The following is a 6,360-nucleotide window of genomic DNA, read 5'->3' as shown; positions in this document are numbered from 1 at the left end:
CGGTAATTTTAACTGTGCTTTTAGGGTGTAATGAGCTGTTTTAAAGGGCCCATATCATGCAAAATCCACTTTTTAGACATTTTGGAGCGTCCCTATGACTCTATGGGTCACATATATACACACTGAGCACGGTAGAAATGCATTTCCTGCTTTTTTCACATTTTGAAAACGTAAATTTTCTCATCCAATGAAAACAGCCACGACCTACTCTGAGGCCGTGTCCCAGTTGTGGTCACACTGGTTGAAAGTTCTCCTTGCAAATCCTGAACCACCACCCCCACAATGATCCCGAACCAAAACTGGACTTCCGCCATTTCCCCCCTCTCACTCACCGTGAACAGACCAGCACGGCAGCGCCCAAGTCCTCCCATAGAAATAGTTCGGTTCTTAGGTGTTCTAACCAACACCAAAGTCTCTTCACTTTACCAAGGGATCAACAAGTGAGGATTTGTGGGTCACTTTTATTATTTTTAACGGACCGGTGCCAGAAACACTGCCTCAGCATTTATACGTATGTGCATTTCAAACGAGGGTGCGTACAATGCTGGATTTGTTTCACGGCTCCTGTTGGAAAAAAAAGGACCTATTCCTAAAGTCCGTCATCCACTCACTGCAGTAAGTACATGCTTGATATTTATAATGTTTTAAAATGTTAGTTTGTCCGTTTAAAATGTAGTAACCTATGTGTGAGTCAAGTTACTAGCTAGCTATGCTAACGGCTACAGCCATTCGACCGAGCCTTTGTCCCCTTCAAATGTGCTCATGTGGGCTCCTGCAGCCACACACCTGTGTGGAGAAAAGCTAATGACTATCGGCATCGAGCGGCTACAGGCAGGGAGCGGTGGGTCTAGCGTCTGTCCTTTTTCTGTAATCTCATACACCTGCGGGGAACAGCTGATCGTTATCGCCCTTCCAGCGGTGACAGACAGGAAGCGGTGGATCTAGCTCGCTGTAGTAAGTTTGTGCTTGATACTTGTGATATCTAAATATGTTAGTTGGGTCTGTTTAAAATGCAGTAACCCACATGTGAGACAAGCTAATCGCTAGCGTCGCTAACGGCTACAGTGAGTCAACTGAGCCTTTGTCCCTTTCAAATGTGCTACTCTGAGTTGGTGCAACCACACACCTGTGTGTGGAACAGCTAATAGCGATGGGCCTTCGATCGGCGACAGGCAGGAAGCGGTGGATCGAGCTTTTGTCCTGTTGACGTGCTGCCGCTCCTGTTTGTGTGTTGCGTTAGCCGTTAGCATGCCTTTAGGCCTTTGCACTTTAGAGCTACAGCTGGTCGATCGCTACAAAAAGAACCTGCAGATGAACGCGGTTATGTTTATTACCCCGTCCTGTCCAGCCTAAATCAACTTGTGATTTGGGGTTATGTCATTGTTCTATCAAATTCTAACATGATTAGTTGGAATGATTACTGTGTTGTGTTTCAAGCTTAGTTGCTAATTAGTCACATCTCTACAATACCTGCTGCTTATCTGGTCAGTTACCGATAGCTTGTACCATAGCCATTATATTTGTAGGACCAATACAATTTACAGTAAATGTAACAGTCTTTTCTATACTGTAGGAGGGCAAATCCCAGTTACCTACATGCAAGGAGGCTGTGAAACAGAGAAATCACTGCAGACTGTTGGTACACAGACATCTGCTGCCCAGCTCAGGAGTGAAGGTATATAAGTTTGTATGTACCAACAGTAAGATAGGTAATAGAAGATTTTAATTGGTATATACTGTTTAGATTTTATATTTGAATTGTAACAACTGTTTATCTGTTGTTTTAGCACAGACAGGCCTGTCCTCTTGTTTGGTTTAATTTTTTGTCTGGTATTGTGTGTTCTTACATTAGAGAAGGTTTTGACCTACATAATAATGAACATTTCACTAATCTACAATTCTGATTGCACTACCTTTTGTTTTGATGAGGTGATAATGAGGACAGCCACAGCTTCCATCTGGTAGAGGACTGCTTCCGCTCAGTCTTCCAAATAGTGATGAGAACAAGGATCACCACATCTCCCTGTTTACCCTACTTTCATGCATTTCGTCTGCAAGGCCCTGCAAAAGCTTCTCCTTCGTCCTCAAACCCCCAGACTTCTTAATTAACTCAGTAACCTATACATTGCACATTGGAGTGTGAAGGTAACAGTTTGTTCTAGCTTTGGAGTAGTGGTGTATTTTTTTGGTTTACAATAAAGTTGGCTTTAACTATTATGTATTTCACTGAACTCTGTTTCTGAAGGGAAAACACTTTTATTTAGGAAATCATAGTATTGAAATTACATGTTTTTCTCTTTCTAATATGGTAAGCTATAAAGTTGAAGCGGCCATAAATAAAACGCATATAAATTATATATAAATAAAGTTAAAAAAATTCTTAATGAGTGTTGCACTCACAAAAAACACATTTTTACTGAAACGGTAAAGGAGTTATTCTACAGGTGGTCTACATCAATCATACTATGAGTGTTTTAGTGTTTTATCCATCAGGAAACTGCCTTCATCTACAACCCAAGCATGAAGAGATGGCAACTCAGATTCTTCACCCCAGGAATCCTCAGCACCAGCTCACTAGCCTCTGTAGACTAGATACCTGTAACAACTTCAGATACAGAGACATATTACTGTCAAATTTATCATGAATGACAAAAAACATAATTAAAAGCAGTAAAAATACGTTAGGTCAATATATAATTTGAACTAATGCTTTTTGTTCCCAGGTAGGTCATGCAGTGATTGCTCTAAATATTAATGCACATTTTTTAAATAAAATTGTCAGAGCAGCAGCACAAGTAAGACAAAAACAGTGAAATGTGTAAATGTAAAATGTATTTATATTATTTCAGCTATGCTCTCAAACTTGTTTATTTGTATAATGTAAGCTAAAGTAGTGTTTTCTATTAACGAGAGTTTTCCAGGTAAGTCGTGTTGTGAATATTGAAGCTGCACACGCCATTTAGCATTCGCATTAGCAACCGCTAGTCGCTTTGCAAATTACATAAATCAATTAAATTGAAGTAAATGCGACATTACCAATGAGACACATCTTGCATCAGCCGAAATGTGGTGACTTCAACAGCCTCCTCTTCAGCTTCAGGGTCAGATTCGGGATCGTAGACGTATGGTTCTACTACGCTACGAATCAGCTGACTAATGTCGTGCAGTTCTGTAGTGGGTCTTCTTCTTCTGTGGAGGATTGCGGTGGATTGCATTCTCAATGTCGCACTACTGCCACCTATTGTATCCTAACCGTGCGGTGGCTTGTATCCATGGAGCCAATTTAAAAAAAAACAACAACAAAAAAGGTATGCGCTTCCGCACAGAGGTGTGGTGAGCAGCTTCGCTTGCGACACGCCCAGAAAACACAGCGTTTGCTGATGGGGAGTGAGAACCACATATTGACAGGGGCAGTGTGGACGATCTAAAGGGTTTTATGGGATGAAAATTTACAGAGACCTTACTGAGACATTAAAGTCTAATATTTTTTAGAATGAAAAGCATGATATGACTCCTTTAAAGTAGCCTGGCATCAGAACATGACCATTATAAGCTGTAATGTTAGACACCAATGCAGACACACTAAAACATCATTTTGGAGGTGTTCAGGGTAAAAGAACATTACTCTGAGCCACGGGAAATGCAACTGTGTTTTTCTGATGTATTTTGAATGAAGTAGCAGAAACCAAATGCTTAAAATACTAACTGATTGTAACTCAAATATGAGTGATGTCACTCACTTTGGCCAGGTGAAGAATGAACAGTGTGGACATGTAGGGAGTAGCCTCCATGTGCTACATGTAGTTGAAGCTTTTAGACAGATGACACACACATACCTTGTTTCCATGTTGGCTGAGTGCTGGAGTTTAACCTTTGGGCACAGGTCGAAACACTTCCTCTCTGAATGTGCATGTGATAAAAGGTGGTGTCGTCACATTCAATAGCCTGAACCATAACATGACAGGTGAAAGAATTAATAATAATTAATTAATTAATTTACAGGTTTAAATATCTAACATGTCTGCATGGATATGGAAAGTCAGATATTTGTGACAGAGGTCATACCTGTGCCAAGGCCTCTAACTGCTCTCTGAAGATCTAACCACACAAACTGCAGGACCATGCTGGAGTCCTGCACAGAAGCAGAGTTTTATATAGTAGAATTTTCTTCACAAACACTACTGTTTAGATAGTTTAGAGTCATTAGGTGTATATGGCACATACCTGAGACCCGCCAGTTCCTCATGGGGAGACCTGTGATTGCAGTATGTTTAAAACCTCCTGAGGCCACTGAGAATGTTGTCATAAAGGGAAACACACATATTTACATACACATTATTTACAAATGGTATGGAATTTGAGCCACCAGTTTCTGTACCAAACAAATTAGCTCAGGTAACACAGGAACAACATATACATACACTTGAACATTTCACTTACAGGGTGCTAAACCTTGCATGTTAAATATTATGAACGTTCCTTAATGCTGCTTTGTAAACTCCTACTGGAAAACATGTCTTAAAACATTCATCATCTGAGCAGGTAGGCTAATGTATAAAGCAGGGTGGAGACATTTAAAAAATAAGTCCAGCCGACTATAAACTTTCTTCTCCTAAAGTCTGAAACACAGCTTTGGTTGTGACATCATCACTTGGACTTGGACTCACCTTTCTGACCAGAGATTCAGATATTAATGTCTGTGACAAGTTAGTAAATGTTCATAGTTCTACAAGCTGTAGAGCACTGAAGAAAATATCACTTTGCTCCAATGTAAATGTAGTGCCCTTAGAGCAAAGTGACATTTCTTCATTGCACATGAGGTATAATAAAATATTTACATAGATTTGAGGGTGGACTCACTTCTGGGAGATACGGTAACTCTTTCAGGACACACTCCTGCTTTCTTCGGACAGATGTATCTGTTCAAAGAAGACAAAATGGCCATTTGAACAGAGAGGAATTCAATTAAAAACAGGAAAATTGCTACTTTTGAATTTCCCCACTGTGGGGTGAATAAAGCTTATCTTCTCTTTCTTCCCCTTTTATTAGTCCTGGAATTATCATTACTGTGTGTGTGTGCGTGCGTGTTCAGGTCTTTCAGAGTGAGTGAGTGAGTCTTTCTGCTACTGCTGCTGTCATGTGCAGTGCCTCACTAATGCTACAGAGAATGCAGAAAGCTCCCTAGAAAAATATTGTGGTTTGAGCATTCACATCAGCATTCGAACTGTTATTCTGTTGCTGTAATCTCTAATCTGTACTGCTGTTGTGTGAAGTTGTTTCCTCACTGTGGGACTATTAAAGGTTTTTCTTATCTTCTTATCTTATCAAATTAGACTGATGATAAATGACTATCTTCGCATATAAGATTAGCATATTATATTATATTATCTTATCTTATTAGTATTAAGATAAGATAAGATAGGCCTTTATTCCTCCCACAATGGGGAAATTTCCACGTTGCAGTAGCACTACAGTTATAAAACAAGAGCAGGATCAAAATTATGTACAATTTAAAGTAAAATACAGATGTATCATGTACACACATGCATACTCAAGAGGTGATGGATAATTCTAAAATAGATTGTCTGAATAATGCACAGGATAAAAGATTGCCCAAACATTTAGATTTATAATAATGCCAGATAGCTAACATAACCTTAAATTTATGGTTAAATTAATACAGCATTGTTTGAAACCTAAACAAACCGTAATGGTCATCTTACCCGAATAAATTTAATCTTTCCAGGAGTTCAGACAAACAGTTAACACTATTGAAGAAGGTAGCAGGGGCCAGACATGCTAACTGCAGCATGTTCTGTTACCACACGTTTAGCTAACCAACAGCACGTGGGTTACTGTGATAATGGGATGAAGGAGAGAGATAGTCAAGTGAGCTGCGCTGGGGTTTTTTATCGGTACTAACGCAACGGAGATCAGTTATAATCACTTTATTACTACTTGCTTATGGTTAGATTTAGCTTACCCTTAGCTAATATTGATGTGCTATGAAAAATACATACAGCTAGCTAGCTAAAAAGTTCTAAAAGGACCATCCATCAATAGCATACATGCACTTCAACTTTAGGTTTATTTTTTAAAGAGTTTTTCCTTAAGTACCACTTTCTAAGTACCACTACGGCATCACACAGGTAGTGTGCACTTCCAGTATCTACTCGTTGTATGAATTTAATAATCTGTTATTTCAGCCTTATTGTAAAGGAACTTTTCACTCATTTTCAATACATCACATATTGTCTTGTGTCCGTGTCAGTAGTAGTCCTTCTCAGTATGCAGGTTATAGATTTACTGTGTCTATAGTCCCCCTCAAGTCCATTGTACAGTTCTTTTCTCCTCTTCGTA

General features: G+C 39.4%; 2 long non-coding RNA genes across 3 annotated transcripts; one reads left to right on the top strand and one right to left on the bottom strand.

Moving 5' to 3' along the window:
• The first annotated feature begins 236 nt into the window (after nucleotides 1-236).
• LOC129603242 (uncharacterized) lies at nucleotides 237-2,217 on the top strand. Its single transcript, XR_008692975.1, has 3 exons — nucleotides 237-954; nucleotides 1,574-1,675; nucleotides 1,930-2,217. It is a non-coding gene; the product is annotated as an uncharacterized LOC129603242 (long non-coding RNA).
• A 19-nt stretch (nucleotides 2,218-2,236) lies between these two features.
• On the bottom strand, nucleotides 2,237-5,995 carry LOC114844569 (uncharacterized). Of its 2 annotated transcripts, none has more exons than XR_008692970.1 (6): nucleotides 5,724-5,995; nucleotides 4,839-4,919; nucleotides 4,225-4,290; nucleotides 4,066-4,132; nucleotides 3,037-3,945; nucleotides 2,237-2,605 (listed from the first exon to the last, which is right to left on the bottom strand). It is a non-coding gene; the product is annotated as an uncharacterized LOC114844569 (long non-coding RNA). The 2 variants fall into 2 exon arrangements; XR_003783744.3 differs by having other exon boundaries at nucleotides 4,861-4,919; nucleotides 5,724-5,992.
• Between the last annotated feature and the right edge of the window lie 365 nt (nucleotides 5,996-6,360).

The sequence above is a fragment of the Betta splendens genome, chromosome 17 (assembly GCF_900634795.4).
Source record: "Betta splendens chromosome 17, fBetSpl5.4, whole genome shotgun sequence".
Lineage (NCBI taxonomy): Eukaryota > Metazoa > Chordata > Actinopteri > Anabantiformes > Osphronemidae > Betta > Betta splendens.
This window is presented reverse-complemented; position numbering and strand designations above follow the sequence as displayed.